Source organism: Podarcis bocagei (genome assembly GCF_964188305.1).
Source record: "Podarcis bocagei genome assembly, chromosome: 13".
Classification (NCBI taxonomy): domain Eukaryota; kingdom Metazoa; phylum Chordata; class Lepidosauria; order Squamata; family Lacertidae; genus Podarcis; species Podarcis bocagei.
Genome location: NC_138138.1, coordinates 5,269,843 through 5,289,069, shown reverse-complemented (window position 1 = coordinate 5,289,069; position 19,227 = coordinate 5,269,843). Strand labels below are relative to the sequence as shown.

The 19,227-nt window shown below is 44.8% G+C and overlaps 1 protein-coding gene and 1 long non-coding RNA gene across 9 annotated transcripts in view; one reads left to right on the top strand and one right to left on the bottom strand.

Moving 5' to 3' along the window:
- The window catches only part of LOC308571350 (uncharacterized protein), a 127,677-nt gene that overhangs the window by 13,869 nt on the left and 94,581 nt on the right, over positions 1–19,227 (bottom strand). Inside the window, exon 2 of one of the 3 annotated variants that reach the window (XR_014001304.1) lies at positions 12,257–12,889. The exons of the other annotated variants lie outside the window; for them this stretch is intronic. The gene's annotated coding sequence lies outside the window, so the exon portion shown is untranslated. Of the gene's footprint in view, positions 1–12,256; positions 12,890–19,227 lie in introns of those variants that run through there. 3 annotated transcript variants of the gene reach the window in all.
- The window catches only part of LOC308571358, an 80,711-nt gene that overhangs the window by 14,537 nt on the left and 46,947 nt on the right, over positions 1–19,227 (top strand). Inside the window, exons 4-6 of one of the 6 annotated variants that reach the window (XR_014001316.1) lie at positions 1,362–1,564; positions 3,876–3,998; positions 4,695–4,809. The exons of 3 other annotated variants lie outside the window; for them this stretch is intronic. This is a non-coding gene — a long non-coding RNA (uncharacterized lncRNA). Of the gene's footprint in view, positions 1–1,361; positions 1,565–3,875; positions 3,999–4,694; positions 4,810–13,051; positions 14,038–14,771; positions 17,594–19,227 lie in introns of those variants that run through there. 2 more of the 6 variants (XR_014001314.1, XR_014001315.1) reach the window with 2 other exon arrangements.

Genomic DNA, 19,227 nt, shown 5'->3' with positions numbered 1-19,227 from the left:
GACGTGAAGAAAATGGACCAGCAGTTCCAAGAAAATTTGTAAAACATTATTGGAATAAAGTGATAGCTCTCATCCTGGTTTATTGCTGTTTACAATTTGTTAATACCAATGTTTTGTGGGATAAATCAGCCTCATATAACCAACATGCGTAACTAATGAATGCACTAAGAGGTTAAGACCATAGAGTAAGCTGTCCTGCCAGGCTTACCTAGGACACTGCCCCTCACCTTGGGAGGAAGGGCTACCAAACTCTTTGTTCTCTCACTTCCACCATATGAACCCTACTAGTAAGGAGGTCTAAGCTGGATGCGCGGCTTAAACAAGCTATTTTTGTGATTCTGTACAAATAATTTAGAAACTTGGCATTTTTTAACCCAAGTTAAACTGCCTGTCTTTTTTTTGCTGCTGTATGGAAAAGCACATGAATCTGACCTCTGAGGAGTTTGTAAGTAAACAATTTTTAACTTACCAAACGTGTGGTCTCTTTCTGTGCTATGGAAAGTGGGGAATTTTGGAAGCAACTTAGAAGGGGATATTTTAAAGTACTAACTGCCTAAATTTCCACACTTTACTATGCTGCATATATTGTGATTTTAAATCTCTGCTGGGGCTCTCACCTAAAAGTACTTGCCCCGAACCTGGATCTTGGCGTCCAGGAAATTCTCCTTCTCATTATACCTTAAATATTTCTCCTTTTAACCAAACAAATGACGTTTTCTGGGGCATTGTCTGCATCCTGACATCAGGAAGATTGGAGCTGTCATAAGAGCTGTTAGTTAAGCAACGAAGTTCTCAGGCCCTGATCCACAAAAAGTGCTTGTGCATGTACTCTTCCCAGGCAGATAGCCAGGTGCTTTGGCAGGGACTCTGAAGATCTTCCCTGGCTTGCGCTCCTGTTCCGGTGGTCTTCTTGGGTGTTGGAGAACTGACTAGGAACCCAGGCAGCTGGGTAAGGACCTCCAGTCCTGGGGCAGGGATAGCTCCTCAGGTTCATTGGTAGTATGGAGATCTGCTGGAGGTTCCAGCTGCCCTTGCTCCTTATTTGAGGAGACCTCAGGTTCTCAGTCTGAGCAACGCTGAATCCTAACAGTTAGCCTGAGAAATAAATAACAATATATCAAATAGTAAAAATCATCACGGCCACCTTGCAACCATGAAAGAGGTGCATGACTTTGCTTGGTTTCCTCTTCCCTACCCATCCCACTTTCCTTTTGTGTTTTGCCTTTTCAATTGAAGGCTTGCATTATTTTTGATGATAGAAGCTGCTTTGGGATCTTTTTCAGCGGAAGAGTGGAAGTATAAATGCATTGAGTGAGTGGATTGATGAATAATAATAAATATAACAAGCCTCTCTCCCACAGTAAATGGAGCAGTGATAGAATTAGAAGAGGTATGCCTCTGTACCCTTAAAGCTTGCTTGAAGAACAGGAAGCAGAGAGTAGGCATAAATGGACAGCTGTCACGATGGATGGATGGATGTAAGAAGTGGAGTCCCCTGTAACTTGTTCATAAATGATTCGGAGCAGGTAGTGAACTGTGTGATGAGACCAAATCATTCAGGCAGGTAAAAGCAAAAGGAATCAAGGGTAGCTCCAAACCAGGTGATTAGTCATTAAAATAGTAGATACAGTCCACTCAGAGCTGGCACCAGGTTTGAGAGAGCCCCGGGGAACATGGATTCCACCCTCTATCCGTGGGTCCTGGTGGACTTACTTAGCTGTGGTGACAGGGCTGCAAGGTGACATGGTTCAGCCACCATGTTTCAATATTAGGTTCACAGTATAAAAATACAAAATAAAAACACAAAATACAACAATACCCCCCCCCATTTAAAAGGACATAGGCTGTTAATCAGCTCAAGGCCTGGTTGAAGAATTTTTGCCTGGTGTTTAAAGATCAGGAAGGCCTCAGGCGAGTCTCTGGGGAGAACATTTGACAAATAGGGAACCACTGCAAAAAAAGGTTAAACAGGTACAGTGGACCCTCTGGATACGAATTAAATTTGTTCCAAGGGTCCGTCCACAACCCAAAAAGTCTGTAGGCAGAGGCACCGCTTCTGCAACATACATGTGGTGTGATCGAGCGCTTCTGTGCATGCGTGCGCGGCGAAACCTGGAAGTATACGCTTCCGGGTTTGCCACGTTCATAACCTGAAAGTTACGTCTCCAGAGCGGTACGTAACTAGAGGGCCCACTGTACTGGCTGCAAAGACATGTTTCCTGAGATACAGAAGAAGAGAAATGAGTTGAGTGTAATTCCTATATGACCAACACAATGAATGTAAAGGACAAAGAGAGGAAACATAATTCAGGGATAACCTCTTCCAAAATTAATGACCAGGTGGAATGGTCAGTGCAGACTGAGAGGGAAAACAGTTATAGGGGGATAGCAAGATGAGTCTTTGCAAGATGAATAATGCATCTAAAGTTTAATACTGTTTGGGTGAATTAACAAAATTCTAGCCCATCGTGGCGTGACTGCACTGCACGTTTATTGGAGACTCTGCAGACTGACTGGAGTATGTGCACAGAGTGTACAAAACAGGATATGCATGTTCCCCAAGGCCTGTTGGGAATTATCTATAACGGCCAGATAATATACAAAATTCAGCTGAGATGTGTACTTTGCCCAAAGGCAAGTTTATGTACACAGTTCCCTCTTCATTGAAGGATTATGTGTATGTTCTCCATGAGGCCTGGTGAATGTGCACAATGGCTGGCTGTGATACACATTAACCACTCAATTTACCGTATTTTTTGCTCTATAAGACTCACTTTTTCCCTCCCAAAAAGTAAGGGGAAATGTGTGTGCGTCTTATGAAGTGAATGCAGGCTGCGCAGCTATCCCAGAAGCCAGAACAGCAAGAGGGATTGCTGCTTTCACTGCGCAGCGATCCCTCTTGCTGTTCTGGCTTATGAGATTCAGAATTTTTCCCCCCCTTGTTTTCCTCCTCCAAAAACTAGGTGCGTCTTGTGGTCTGGTGCGTCTTATAGAGCGAAAAATACGGTATATTCCACTTAACACACACAGGTTTAGACTAGTATCTATTGTGAGCAGTAATGGTAACTTCTCTCTCAAAAATGTATAGTAGTATTATTCAAAAGTGAACAATAGAACACTATGTAGATTATCATCATCATTACAGTTCTTGAAGCCCCAGAGAGATTGCATAGCTCCATGTATAAACAAAACTGTTTTCCTATTTCCTATGAAAGCTGTTCTTCCAGCCTACCCCTTCAAGTCTGCATCAAAGAATGACATATTTCTGACGTATTGCGTCACAAAGAGCCATTCTGTCTACCAGGAACAATCACATGGAAGCAGCTTTTCTGTTCTAAAATGAAAGGCCAAAATTGGGTTGAATAGCCTTTCTACAACCACAGTAGAACGTATCGCCTCACAATTGTACAATGATCCACAATATTAAGTGCTGATAGCTATTTAAAAATGCTTGCAGGGGAAAAAAACCAGCAGCTTTCTCTCCACACCTCCATGTAAATATATTCCAAAATACAGTTATTATGGGAACAGGTTAAAAGTGAGATAAGCCTGATTCATACAACAGAAACTCAGCTTCTTCCAAAAGACTATTTGCTGGGTATACTGGCAAAAGAGAGAGCCTGAACAGTCTGTCTAAAATGTGTCATTTTATTTGTGTTGGGGAAAGGGGTGGGGGAGACTTACATTTAACAATTAGCAGTCTAATCAGTCTACTCAGTTTATCTCAGCAAATAGCAAGTATATCCATATCCCCACTCCTGGAATTACTAACATACTGTTGCAACATGAATGGAAGGAAAGGACTGGTTCACACATGGCATTTCATCACTAGATGGCTGCAACATCACTTGATGGCTTGCATGTTCCATCCCAAGATAAATTCAGCAGAGACCAAACTGCTTAACATGCAAGTATGCACCTAGGCCATCGTAATTCTGATTCCAGTTACTGCACCCATGGGCAAGAGGAGTGTGCCGTTAATATGCTACTCTTTTCCGGTAAGTGGGTATTTCAATTAATTAAAATATTAAATAAAGACTGGGGAAACAGGTCATTGACCCATGATGGGCATGATGACCTGTCATCATCCTATGCTGAATTTTCAGTTTTCAGGATAGGTATGGTATCTGACATAACATCTGTTCTGCAGCAGCTGCATTCCCAGTTTATGTCCCCTGTTATGGCTCCTGCCAACCTAGCAGTTCGAAAGCACATCAAAGTGCAAGTAGATAAATAGGTACCGCTCTGGAGGGAAGGTAAACGGCATTTCCATGCGCTGCTCTGGTTCGCCAGAAGCGGTTTAGTCCTGCTGGCCACATGACCCGGAAGCTGTGACACCGGCTCTCTCGGCCAATAAAGCGAGATGCGCGCCGCAACCCCAGAGTCTGCCACTGGACCTAATGGTCAGGGGTCCCTTTACCTTTACCTATGGCTCAGAGGCTTCTAGGAGCAGCAGGTGAACACCTCTGGTCTGGTTCCATCTTGGTTCAAGTGGAGCTCATCCCTTTTGGACAGCCCCAGCTTGTCCTAAAGGACTGCTCAGTGCCCAGCAAATCCCAAATACCACTCATGCAGTGATTTAAGTCTCAGTGAATGAATGACAAAGGTAATCATAGCAATGTCATTTCCTGATGATGTGGACAAGGTGTGGGGAATAAGAATCACATACCAAGGTTTCTCCACTTTTCACCCAGACTCTCACATGAGAATGAGGAAATCCCAGCGTGTGGAATAATGCAAATGCTTTTGAAACACACTCATTCTGCATTGCATAAGGGACCTTCCTTGGAAGTTTGCTGTGAGGTGAGAGATCTGCCTTGCCCCTGGGAACCTTTAGGAGGAAGCTTCTTCCTGAACTGTGAGCAGAACTGGGTGGGAGGCACAGAAATTTAAGAACTACCTTTAAGAGAGGACTCCACATTCTACGTTCGATTTGTGTTTTTTGTAGCTGCTTTTTGTGTTTTATTTGGATTAGTCTTCTATATCTTATTGCATTATGAATAACTTTAATAAAAAAAATTCACATGCAGAACTGTGAGGAGAACTTGTGGTCTGTTGTGGCGGCATAAATGGGTTGCTAATTGACCTAATGTTGCTAATTGACCAAACGGTCAATAATGGTGAACCTGTGCTCACTTTTTAATATTTTTAAAATGAATTGTTAATGGTTGAATTAATAATTCTACAACTGAATATGATATTGTCGTTTATTATGTATTACAATTCTGTTTCTGTTATCTATTTTCTGTAAACTGCTTTGGGTACAAATTTTGGGTTTGTGGAAAATGCAGTGCATATATATAAATTACTAGGTAAACTAGAGGCCACATAAGCAATTACACTTTCTTTTCTTCTTAATCTGTCCATTTTATACTTTTGAAAATATTCAATCATTCAGCCTAAAAATAACATTTTATTTCAGAATTTTGTACTTGATTCAAAAAAACCTTTTCACTAGTTAAACCAACCCTATTTTATTAGAGCTAAGTTTAATCAATTGATTAATGCTTTAGCTAGTGGGGGGAAAACCTTTTTGAATCGGATACAAAATTTGGAAATAAAATATTATTTTAGGCTGAATGGTTGAGTATTTTCAGCCATCTAAAAATTGATCTACTTCCACTTTAAAAAAAGAGACAACATCCCAAAGCAACCAACTGGCTGTTTCAAAGGGACTAAGTATATCCTTGTCTTTATCTTTGATACGGTAATTACATTTTCTCAATTTGTAAGCTCTTTAAGCTGTGGTAGGGATTGTATAATAGGCACAAGTGAGCTAAAAATACATTTCATATTTAACTGCCTAATAACCGGCAACTGAGGGAAACAGGAGCCAAATATGAAAACAGGAAGTTCCTCTCCACAAGGTGCATTTTTCTGATAGGTAGGATTTCTTAAAGCCTTTGCTAAAATAATAACCCCCTTCAAGTTCTAAATAAAAGCAGAGTTGTTGGCCATTGTTTATAGCTCTGCGTAGCTGAAAAGCAGTGACCGTATTATATTAAGAGGAGCTTAACTGAGTCCTGGGAACAGGCGCTAAATTTAGCACCTTTATTTGCAACAGTAAAAAGCTTCAGTTTTAAATTCCGTTTTGACTCAGTAATTTGGTGCCGATACCCTATGTGGTCTGCATCTATCAAAGTGACCCCGATTCCAAATCTAACTTGAGTCTGAAATGATGGGATGGATTTTGTTAATTTGGGCCCTGCTAGGCCTTCGCTAGGGACATGGGTGGCGCTGTGGGTTAAACCACAGAGCCTAGGGCTTGCCAATCAGAAGGTCGCCGGTTCGAATCCCCGCAACAGGGTGAGCTCCGGTTGCTCGGTCCCTGCTCCTGCCAACCTAGCAGTTCAAAAGCACATCAAAGTGCAAGTAGATAAATAGGTACTGCTCTGGCGGGAAGGTAAATGGCGTTTCCGTGCGCCGCTCTGGTTCACCAGAAGCGGCTTAGTCATGCTGGTCACTTAACCCAGAAGCTGAACACCGGCTCCCTGAGCCAGTAAAGCGAGATGAGCACCGCAACCCCAGAGTCGGCCATGACTGGACCTAACGGTCAGGGCTGCCTTTACCTTTACCTTTTACTTTAGGCCTTCGCTATCTACTCCTCCAAGCTGTTTATTCCGGTTTAGAGCTAAAGAGAGTGTTTTCCCTGGGAAAGGAGCAGGAGAAGGCAGAAACTTCTGACCCGTGCCTAGGAAGCACAGGGCAAGCGGCAGTGTCAATTTTGGTGTAAGCTGCGTGGAACTTTCTGCAAGGAGAAACTCACTAAGAACTGGGCGGAAAGTGAAAAAAGCGTGCTTAGCAGGTGCAACGTGTGGGAGGAGGAAGATGCAGGAGGTGACCGTGGGGATGGTTTGGGTGCAGGGCGGCTGCACAAAAGGGGAGAGAGGAGGCAAGGACCTGGGAGTGAAGGGGAACACGGACGCAGAGTGGGACTGCAGAGCAGGAGAGAGAAGCGGCTTCGGGTCTGGGGTTGGGAAAGGGGAAAGCAGCTTGTACGAGGTGAGAAGACGAAGCTGCATGGAGTTAATGGTGAGGGAAATCACTGGCGGAGGAACCATAGCTGTCAACTTTCAGATTTGAAAATAAGGGATCAGCAGCCTCACCTGTCCGGGGACAGTCTACGGGATATCTAACAATCCGGGATAGCAGCTGGAAGCAGCGGGAAACGGTGCTGGAGTAAGGGAATTTCCCGCAAAAAAAGGGAAGGTTGACAGCTATGGTAGGAACGGGAGTACAGAGCGAGCGGCCCACCCCTGGTACCACTATTCCGATAGGGTGCCATCGCGGCGGCCACCCTGGACACGTGCCACGCACCCCTGCGCGCTGGGTACCACGCCCCTGTGGGTGGTGTACCACACCCCTGGGATGCGCACCATGCCCCCACAAGCAGTGTGCCATGCCACGCCCCCGCAGGCGGCATGCCACGCCCCCAGGAGGTGCGCCATGCCCCCGTGGGCACCAGCCACACCCCCGCCTGCTCTCCACCCCCGGTAGCGGAGCATGCAGCTTTGTCCCTGGGAGGAATGGCAGGGACGAAGCCCTGAGTAACCTCATATAATACAAGTCCACTCACCTCTCTTGGTGCAGCAGCGTTCCCCAACAGTGGAATTCAAACAGCAGTGCCCTTCCTGATAGTGGATCGGGCATATGCCCCCACTGCCTATCAGGAGCTGGATCTTAGCCTGCCCTCTACATTGGCGAATGGGGATGCAGGCTGGGATGTGGGCGGAGCCAGTAGAGCTGACGGTGGGCTTCCCTCAGATCCGCCCCCTGCCCATTTAAGCAGCCCACACCTGGGGCACAGCCTGTTTGTTCCTGCACCGGGTTCCCCCACATCCACCGTTTACGCTGATAGGCAATGACTTTGCTGTGGCTGCGGTGGTCGCCGTTCTTTAAGGGGCCTGGTAGGAATTTGCCCACCGGGCTAATTGGCACTGACCTGGTGGTTTTGCCTACCTCATAGCAATTCGTCACAACTGGTTGAGCACTGGGGCAATCCCTTGTTTGGGACGGAGGGGAGGTTGTAGTCCCTGGCTGCCCCTCCAAATGCTGGGGTAGCCCATTAAAAGGATCCGGGGAGAGTGGCCACGTCTGCGTGTACAGGGGGCCAGGGCCAAAGGCACTCCCCCAGACATCGGTCCCTGCGGGGGTCACCCTATTGGATGTAAGTCTTAGGAACTCTTCCTTGATTGACCACGCATCACTTCCGGGGGACGGGCCGAAAGTATTTAGATTGCCCACTTGCCCAAACCAAACCTCTTTCATCTGTATTCAGTAAAGTGGTGGCCTGTTTTTGACTCAAACCCAGTCTTATTGGTCTCTTACAGTGGTGCCCCGCAAGACGAATGCCTCGCAAGACGGAAAACTCGCTAGACGAAAGGGTTTTCCGTTTTGGAGGTGCTTCGCAAAACGAATTTCCTATGGGCTTGCTTCGCAAGACGACAATGTCTTGCGAGTTCCTGCTGGGTTTTTTTCCTTCCCCCCCTTTTTCTAAGCTGCTAAGCCGCTTATCAGCTGATCCGATCAGCAGATAAGCCGCTAAAAGCGCTAATAGTGCTAATCCGCTAATCCTTCAATGGGCTTGCTTAGCAAGACGAAAAAACCGCTAGACGAAGAGAATCACAGAACGGATTCTTTTCGTCTTGCGAGGCACCACTGTATTTGTATGGGTTGGGGTCTGGGAAGTCTGATGCCTGGTCCTGCAACAGTGCTGCCAAGGGGAGTAGTACTACTACCTTTTGGTGACCCCAGAGGCAGCTGGCTTATTGCGAAGCTATGGGCTGGAAGTTATTGTCCATTTTTAAGCACACGCCGCCTGGGCTTTTTCTCCTTGGGCTGCTCCTTTACCAACCGCACTGGTAGTTAGATGGAGCCGGACCTGTACTCCAGCGCAGTGGAGGGGCCCCTGAGTGTGGTGTCTTCTCCCTTTGGTCTCAGAAATTTATGTTTGGAAAATAAAATCTGATATTCTCAGGTTTCCAGTTTAGCCAACTGCTAAGAATAAACCTTTGTTGTAAGCCACTTATGCCTCAATCTTTTTCATGTTTCCTTCGAAGTAAACAACACTGTTCTAAGTTTGTTCCCAGGTAAACGTGCAGAGGCTTGCAATTTCTGTCATCCTGAGTTGTTCTCATGTAATCGTGTTTTGTAAAATGATCATAAACAAACTTGAAAACACAGAGCTCTACATTCAGTACAAAACAAAGCGGTATGGGACCTTTGAGAGCTCTTTGAGTATTTGTGTGGAACCAGGGCTTGGGGTGAGTCACTTGCTTCTTTTCTGCTAAAAAAGCCAATTGCAACTTTATCAAAATCTGCAATTTTCAGTGGATTCAGGCTGAATGAATGACCGCTAGTATTCACTAGTCAGTTTTGTTTGCTTTTTTGCTAGTGAAAATCACAGTACAAGCTGTCAATAAGAATAATATGAATGGATGGGACAATTGACCAGCAAGATTCTTTACAAAATGAAAGAGTTTGAAGTGGACATTTAAAATTATAGCACAGAGGTGACTGGGATTTATATGAAGCTTAATTATTTTTAGCTACTGCATTTTGAAATTAAGATATTTGGCACTACAGTTTGTCTCTAAAGCAGAAAACGGATGTGTTTTACATTTCTTTGAACAAGAAATTCATGACACACTATGTGAAACCACGAATGAACCCTGGAATGAGACATATTCCCCTAAGGAAGACTTGTTGTGTCTGAATAGGTTAGTTCCACTGTGTTAGCTTTAAAAGTGTGATTTTTACCTGGTACTATATAGGATATTTACTTGAAAGGATATTTTAACCCTCTTGTGGCCAGGCAGACTTGTATATAAAGCACTTTAATATAGGAGCAAACCTAGTTATAAAATGAGGCAAAATAGTAATAATTTGGGAGAACAAATAAGGAGGATTCCCCTTCATGTGACAATTTAAAAATAATTCACCAACAGCAGTATGTTTCATTTTTTATTTACTTATCTCTCCATGTAGCTTGTACCATGTGGAACAAACCTTAAGAATGGGTAGGATCTGTAGCTGTCAGAACCCAGCACCCCTGCTTTCTGTGCTATATTTTCAGAGAGTTAATGGAGCACAAGTTGCTAAAAGTGTGAAATGAGAAGTTCCTGATTCAAATATCACCTCAAGCAGCCATCCAGTTGCCTTAAGCAATCCATTGTTCTGCCTGCCTTTGCTCCCCATTTCAGGTCTGAGAATAGCAATACTGGAATGTTACAGGACTGTTGTTAAGACTTACGGTGGTAATAAGTGTGGCACACCAGAAATGTGCTGCGTAACTGCTAACTCTTGTCTTCAGACAGCATACCCCCCAAAACCCTGCATATTCCATCAATATAAGCTTGTCCTCTGCCCTGATCCTGATTTTATTCCCAAGGTGAAATCTGTGTCCAGAGTTCTATGCTCAGGTGGTTTTGCCTTCCCTCTGAGCTCCTCCTCCTTGTTCTCAAGAACATATATGACATTCACTGGGTGTCAGTCGTGCCCTGCAGTTTTACAGTGGTGCCCTGCAAGACGAATGCCTCGCAAGACGGAAAACTCGCTAGACGAAAGAGTTTTCCGTTTTGGAGGTGCTTCGCAAAATGAATCTCCTATGGGCTTGCTTCGCAAGACAAAATTGTCTTGCGAGTTCCTGCGGGTCCCCACCCCCCTTTCTAAGCCGCCAAGCCGCTTATCAGCTGATCCGATAAGCTGATAAGCCGCTAAAAGCCGCTAATAGCGCTAATCCGCTAATCCGTCAATGGGCTTGCTTCGCAAGACGAAAAATCCGCTAGACGAAGAGAATCACAGAACGGATTCTTTTCGTCTTATGAGGCACCACTGTATTTGGATCTAACAGTGAAATTTAGGAAATCGGAGTCCCTCCTTGTGGGGAGCATTTTCGGGGGCTTCCAAAGGTACAAATGTGTCTGCAGCCATGATTTCTTGATGTGCAAGTCTGCTCCCTCTGGAATGACTGCTCACTCTTTCAGGGAAGCAGCTGCCGCAGCTGCTTGCAGGTGTAGTTTTCCTATCATAGATATTTACTGGGAGTCCACTTGGGCCTCGCCACACACTTTTGTAAAACACTGCAGAATAGATTTACTTTCATCAGCTGATGGAGCCTTTGGCAGAAAGCTTCTCCAGAGGGTTTCTGCTGCAGTAAGTAAAGGCAGAGGAAACCCAAGCAGCTCTGGCGAGGCTCCTCTGATATATATCTACGAGGAATGTCTTCTGTCCCTATCTGGCAAAAATGGAAATGGTACTTAATGAGAATTTCCATTTGGAGATAGGGACAGAGGGCACCGCTCCTTTCTCTGTGTTTTCCCCTTCTGGAGTGAGATTGCTGATGTAGGACTTCTGCTGCTGTCTTACATATTGCACACATTATTTGAGTACTGGTGTATGCCCAGTTTTGTTACGTCTAAGACCAGGTCTCCTTCTTTGCTATTTCTCTGGTTTGAAGTTGTTGGCAGCCAGGTTCTGCAGACATTGGATTTGGGGTCGAGGAGTTGTCTTCATTCTTGCCAGTCAGTCTGGAGGGCAGGAGCTGAACAGTTCTGAAGATCCTGCCCCTCATAGCCAGTGGGAGGAATCATTCTTACTAGGAATGTCCTCCACCCCTATTTTCAAATAAATTCCCAATTCCCCCCTCAATCATATCTTTCTGTTTCCTTAAGAATGGATTTAAAATATTGTCTTCTTCCTATTAATGGATTGTATATCTAGATTAGGAAGCAGAAAAAAGCAGAAATTGTATTTTGAACAAGATATACAATGGTACCTCTGGATGCGAAAGGGATCAGTTCCGGAGCCCCGTTCGCATCCTGAAGCGAATGTAACCCGTGTCGCCGCTTCCGCGCAACATCATTTTGAGCGTCTGCGCATGCGCGAGCGGCAAAACCTGGAAGTAATGCACTGTTACTTCCAGGTCGCCGCGGAGCGCAACCCAAAAATATTCATCCCGAAGCTACTTCAACCTGAGGTATGAATGTAGTCCATTCTCTCTCTCCAGTCTTTCACTATGATACCTTGGAACTGCTTCGTCAGTTACACAAGGGCTTTGTGTACCTTCCTTTTTAAAGTGTGTGTACATTTTGTTTTTACCGCCGCAGACCTCTTCATTATGAAGTGCATCAATTCTCACACGTTATAGACTGAGAAACAGAAATCTCAGCAGATACTATACAGACAGCTTCCTGTTTGCACTCTACTTGCACGCAACTGCTCACACGGACAGTGCCAGGAACCTGGAAGTGGAACCTGGAAGTGGGGGGGGGGCACCCTGTAGAATCCTGGCTCATGAGGAGACCCTCCCCGGAGCCCAAAGAGGATGTCCTCATGAGCTGGAGGTGGAGTGGGGCTTTGTTGAGTCTGCTCAGCCTCCCCGCCTAACAGCTGACATGCAGGGTAGTGCAGCAGCCGATGCCGTGTCCTTGCATGTCAGCTGAGCAAGCCCCGCTGCCCCTCCTGCTCACGTGAGCCGGAGGGGCGGAGGGGCCTTGTTGAGCTGCGCAGCTGACGGGCGGGGAAGCCTGTATCGTAGAATTGTAGCGTTGGAAGGGACCCTGAGGATCATCCAGCCCAACCCCCTGCAATGTCATATGAGCATCGTCTCCCAGAAAGTACTCCTGTACAAATGTCATCAAAATGAACAGGACACCCGGGCGCCTTCTATTCATCTGGCCTGGGAGTACTCACTGGTAGATACTGACCCATAATTTGTTTGCAAGTAAATCCTGAAAGGGAATTCAGCCTCTTTCTTTCCTTTCGAAAATGACCGTATTTGTTGTCTTGCTGTCAACATTTTACATGAATTCACATTCCAGGGTTGCTCTGCCCATCTGTAGTTGGCAGGGGAAGAGCTGAGCAGGCTGAACTGTTGTACGTTGCTTTTCTGTGAAATATGGAAAGAATGTAAAGTTGTTGTTGTTGTTGTTGCAGGCCTCAGACAAAGCAACACAAAAATGTACATTGAGCTTTCAAACAGGCTTCACGCTACTACACACTAAGCATATTGTGTCTGTCTCCATTTCTTATACTTTCTCATTACTTCCAGTCTTTAGGAGGAACTGCAGTTGAAGGACTGAGTTGAAATTACGAAAGAAAGTGATGAGTCACGCTGCTTTCCCCAATAGCTTCTAAATCTGAAGACCCGACTACATCAAGGCTTCTGCCTTGCTATATCCGTGGGAAGGGGAGGGGGTACAAAATTATACTAGTATGTTAGCCTGGGGTTCCCAGTTTCCAGCTTGTGTGTGTGATTACCTAATATTCCTTCCCAGCTGTTTCTTAACATTACTCATACCGGTCTAAAGCAACTATCTTCTCACTTTCCTCACTAAACATAGTTTCCCTTTGTGGGCTGTTCAGAATGCTTTTTTTGTGTCTGTGCACTATAGTTGCCTCAAACTGGCACTGATTTAGGTAATAATAGTTACAAGCTCAACAAATATGCAATCAAAATAACCTTGCTCATGCTAAGCTTTATTCACCCCCCCCCCATTTCCACAAAAGCGGAAAGAAAAGAAAAAGGCAGGCTGCCACAAGTCTTATTTTATCTTACCAGGCAAGTGTTTATCGGGCTGCCCGGGAAAGTGCATGGATGGAGAGGCATGATTCAAATGCACAAATGGTGGAGCTGTGGAATCTTAGAGTTGGGAGGGACCCAGGGGTCATCTAGTCCAACCCCCTGAAATGTAGGAATCAACGGAGGAATTTCCATGGTATTTTGGAAATAATGAGCCAAATGGTTGGCTGTGATGTGAGGTCTTAAAACATGGGTTGCCAATCTTTCTGAGCCAATAGCACATTTGGAGAAGGTGCCGTGGCCGCCAGTCGTTAAATGGCTGCCATGGAGGTGTGGCCTAACACAAAATGACAAGGCCACAAAATGGTTTGGGCATGCCACCCCCTCCCTCAATGAAGAAAAGGTGCACTAGCTACTAGTTCAGAATGGATGCGGGGGGGGGGGGTGAGTGTCCAGTCCTGGCAGCCAACGAAATGTGCTGTGTTCAATGAAGGAGAGGCTGAGCCACTACAAACCAACTGAGCGGTCTATTGTGAATTGTGACTTTCTGAGGAGATATCTACTGAGACCTTTCATGGGGGAGCAGGGTGCTGCTGGCCAGCACAGCGGTGTCTGTGGGTGCTGCATCAACTTTTTAAAGCTCTTGAGAAGGCATGACTATTAAAACACATTCAGCGATATGACTGTATCAAGACACAGTGATATGTTTGCGTGCACATTCAAACCTATGTGGGCTTGATTGTCAAGGAACAATCTGCTGAGCTGAGCGTTTCCATTGCTCTTCCATGGAACGTGGTCTTGGAGCAGAAAGTGACCTAATGTGGACAGTTGGAGCTTGAAGATAATGGGTCACTTCTACTGCTGTTCTCTGGCAGCTACGATTCAGTGCTATATTGCCTCTAATCCTGGGGGTGGTATTTAGCCATGGTCATTAACAGCCATTGGTAACCCCATCATCCATGAGTATGTATAATCCTCTTTGAACTCTTGTGACTAATAGCCTTTACTGTGTGGTAGTGAGTGCCATATATCAATTAGGTGCTCTGTGTATTTTCTTTTGTCTGTCCTAAAATTGGCTCTTAATCAGTTTTACTGGGTGACCTCCACTCTGGCATCATGAGAAAGGGAGAAAAAAACAACACTTATCACTATCCACTTCTTCCACACCTTGCACAATTCCACAAACATCTTTATGATGCTCTTTTTTCTCAACTGAACATTCTTAAATGTTGGACGTCTTTCATTGTAGGGACTGCCTCCTGGTTCCTTGATCCTTTTGACTGCACCTTTTCCAGCTCTGTGATATCCTTTCTAAGGTGGGAAGATGGTGACCCATGTTATTCCAAGTGTGGACACGTCAGGCATTTGTGTAAAGTTAAAGGCGGTTTTATTTCCAGCCCCTTCCCTAAGAATCCCTAGCAAGTTATTTGCCCTTTTCACAGCTGCCGCATGCTGGGTCAACATTTCTCAAAGTATCTGCCATGGCAACCAAGAAAGCTTCCCTTATACCACGTCAGCCCGGCCTTTGGCACACCTTGTTTGCTATTGTCTCTGCAAAAAGGTTGCAAATGACTTTGAGTAACGTGTGCGGTTCTAGGGTCACTGTCATCTCAAAAAGAGGATAGTTTTTAACAGTTTAAAATCCTTCAACAGCAGAAGCAGAACTCTTAACCACGGCCAAAGCGCAGCACTGTCCAAAACTTTGCTCCTACTGCCATCTCTATCTACAGAGACATGGTGGTAGCAGCGCTAGCGGAATTGTGGGCAATATATATCTGTGTATCACCCCTGACACTAGAGTAAATGTTACGTCAGGCCTCTCCCCTAAGATGCATGCGCCTTGCACGCTTCCAGGTGTTGATTATTTATCAGCACCCAATAGTGGCTGTTCTGCTTTAAAATGGAACGAAACCCGTTTCCAAATTCCCAGCTGTCTGTAACCAAGCAGACAGTCCCCATTTCCCTAGCTCCAAATGCTGGGTGGCAGCAGGGGGTGGGGCCTGTGTGTGTGACTCAGACCTGTGTGTGTGATAAGGGTCAGATATTCCCTCCCCCCTGCACTGCACTCCTGATCGTGATTCCTCCCCCAACTCTCGTGGCACTGCAATTCAGGAAGAACAGAGAAAGAAACAGATATGAAGGTGCTGGTATTTAAAAAGAGAAGGGTTGATTCCCTCAGAGGAGAGGGAAAACAAATGGCTATAGCAGCCTCAGAAATAGTCTGTGTGCCAGAGTCAGCTGAGCAGCAACACAAGAAGTCACCTGCACCTGGAGAAATTGCACAGCCATTCCTTCGATAATTTAAAAAGTTGTATTTTCGGAGCTCTTAAACATAAAACTCAACACACACACACAAAATGAGAGGGGGATGTTTCGTTCATGACATTGTGGATCTGCCTTTTCAAAAGTAAGTGAAAAAAGCAGGGCAACACCACAGCAAATGCTCTGTGTGCAAGAGGCCATGTTTACGTGCGCTTAGCGTTAAGCGATTTGGTTTGTAGTTTCCCAGGTTGCTAAAAACAAACCCAAAAACTGTGTTCGATGGACTGCTCTTTAAGCATGTGGTGTGGAGGCCACTTTTAGGGACAGCTTGCAAAGTTTGGTTAGCTTAGCAATTTCACGCAAAATTGGTACAGAGCGCCTTATTTTGGTACACTTGACACTGTGAAATCTAAGGCCCATTTGTCACAAGATGCAGGGGCAAACCTGGGATTGGTACAACGTGGGCACTCAAAGCAGGAGCTGTAGCCCTGCTCATTATTGTATGACACAAGCATTTATTGCACATTTACACTTTATATCTTTTCATAGTATGCACAAAGCTTACTAGACATATATCTAAAAAGGTAATGTACAAAACGGCGCTATCAGCCAAAGCAGCTTCTAAGGGCTGAGCACTCCGTAATGCATAATGCTCATGGAAAGAAAACATTGCAATATATTATTATATCACAGGGGAACCTTTAGTATGATAAATATTTCATCAGGATAGTAGGCCAAGGATTCTTGGACTCATATGCAGTCTTTCCTAGGGCACATGGAAAAAGTACCTTTTTGAGTCTTTAAAAGCGTGAGCTCCCATTGGACAGAAACAAAGAGCGGAATAATAAACGGATAACTTTGCAGTGGGGTCTCCGTTGTGCATAAGATGTTAAAGTGGCCTTCCAGAGAAAGCTGTGGGAGCCAGTGAACGCTCCAAGGCTCAGGGAAAGGAGTGAAAAGAATTGAACAGAATGCATTCTGCTGAAGTAAAAAGTGACAATTTGAAAAAGGGAATGCCGTTCTGAAGGGGGATGAATCAACGCTTGCTCTGAGTCACCCTCAAATCCATAGCTGCCCCTTCGTGCAATGCTTGAGATCACACCCTTGTACTCTCTGTTAATCAAGCTGGATTAATCATATCTTCTTGGTTTTGCATTTATGATTAATAACAATTTGTTATAATTTCCAACCTTACCTTATTAATATCAGCTAAAGGCATTATTATTTACTAGAATAAAGACATTTCAGTAAAATGCCTAGCATATGTTTTGGTAGAGAGGACATTTAATACCTGGGAGCTGAACAACTTCGTTGTGTAACGATGTACTGTACTATTTCTGCTTATCACTGTGAAATAAAGGAGTTTTGCAATAAAAAGTTTTTGGTTCTTAACATAACATTTAAGATAAATGGTTAATAAAAGACCCATGGTTGATAGAGAGGAAGCAAAACCAAACAAGTACCATAAATATATATTTAAAAAGCTCTTGCAATACTTTTATATCTAACAGCATTAAAGCTTATGCTTATAGGCTGCTTGATGCAGCTGTCATGTTGGGTTTCACTTGGCCCTCCGGCAGCCTTCCTCATTTGTCTGAGACCAAAACATTCAAGCTGTCTGTCACAGCAGTGTGATCTTTTGATCCAGTGGGAAAGCAGAGTTTCTGCCATATTCAGGAAAGATCCGTCACATGATCTTCAACAAAGCAACTGTGTCATGCGCTGGTAAATTCTGCCCATTGCAAATACGTAAGTGTGTCCTATAAATTATGGTGCCAGGTTCCTGCAAATAAAACCCCTATTTCTTCCATAGTGTTTCATAGAAAGCTTAAAATGCAAACAACAGCAAAATGCTGCTGATCATGTTAAAAAAACATTTAAAGCTGATTCAGCAAAAAATAGTATTTTGGGTACACTGGACTCCACAGCATCTTTACAAGAAGCTATTGTTTTCTAATTCAGGTAGATGCTGGGGTACACGATGTGGGCTTGTCGAGTGATAGCATCTTTTTGCTTGGAAGTTGTCCATATTGTTGCACAGACCCCACTTTCCGAGCAGTGAGAGACTCCAGGGATGCCTGTGATTCTTGTGATTAATTATATTTGTATACCACCCTTCATCCGAAGGTCACAGAGTGGTTCGCAGCATAAAAATACAAAAGGAAAACACAAAATAAATAATAAAACAGAAACAAGAGCAAAACAACAACAACAACACAATATCCCACCCCCCCAGACACAATAAAAAAGCGTTTGACTGCTAATCCGCTGAAGGCCTAGTTGAAGAGGAATGTTTTCACCTGGCACCTAAAGGTGTATAAGGAAGATGCCAAACAGGCCGCCCTGGGGAGAGCATTCCGCAAGTGGGGAACCACTGCAGAAAAGGCCCTGTTCTTGTGTTGCCACCTTCCAGACCTCATGGAGGAGACACATGGAGAAGGGCCTCCAACAAAGATTGCAGGGTCTGGGTTGGTTCATATGGGGAGATGCGGTTCTTGAGGTATTGCTGTCCTGAGGGTTGACCCAGGATTCGGTTTCCTAGGAATGAAGGTCAATGGAGACTGTGGTGTTGTCATGATATATGGTTTTATTTACACATAAATACAACCTGAGCATAGGATGTAGTGGCCCAAAGCATTAAAACAGAACTTGCCTCTGCATTTGGTTTCCAGGAAGGCCCCATCACAGCACAGAGCAAGATATGCCCTCTCTGTCCTCGGCTTCCAGCACCAGTCAAACTCTCTCACGGGCAGCCTCCCCCAACCTCAGCCTATTATTCTCCATCCTAAGATGACATGGCATCCAACCTGGAGAAGTGGAGAAAGACCCACCCACTTGTCTGTATGGCAACCTTTAGGGGCGAGTAAATGGTAGTACTGAACTGGCCAACCAAGGACATGACCTTAACAAAACAAGTGGCTTGGCTGGTTCATCAGGTTTCCCCTCATAGACACTAACCTCACATATGCCTTATGAGGAACGGCTAAGGGAGCTGGGCATGTTTAGCCTGGAGAAGAGGAGGTTAAGGGGTGATATGATAGCCATGTTCAAATATATAAAAGGATGTCACATAGAGGAGGGAGAAAGGTTGTTTTCTGCTGCTCCAGAGAAGCGGACACGGAGCAATGGATCCAAACTACAAGAAAGAAGATTCCACCTAAACATTAGGAAGAACTTCCTGACAGTAAGAGCTGTTCGACAGTGGAATTTGCTGCCAAGGAGTGTGGTGGAGTCTCCTTCTTTGGAGGTCTTTAAGCAGAGGCTTGACAACCATATGTCAGGAGTGCTCTGATGGTGTTTCCTGCTTGGCAGGGGGTTGGACTCGATGGCCCTTGTGGTCTCTTCCAACTCTATGATTCTATGATTCTATATACAGGCTCTATGACTATCATCCAGACTGAACACCACCACCTGTTACAGCAAAGCTATAACAATATTAATTT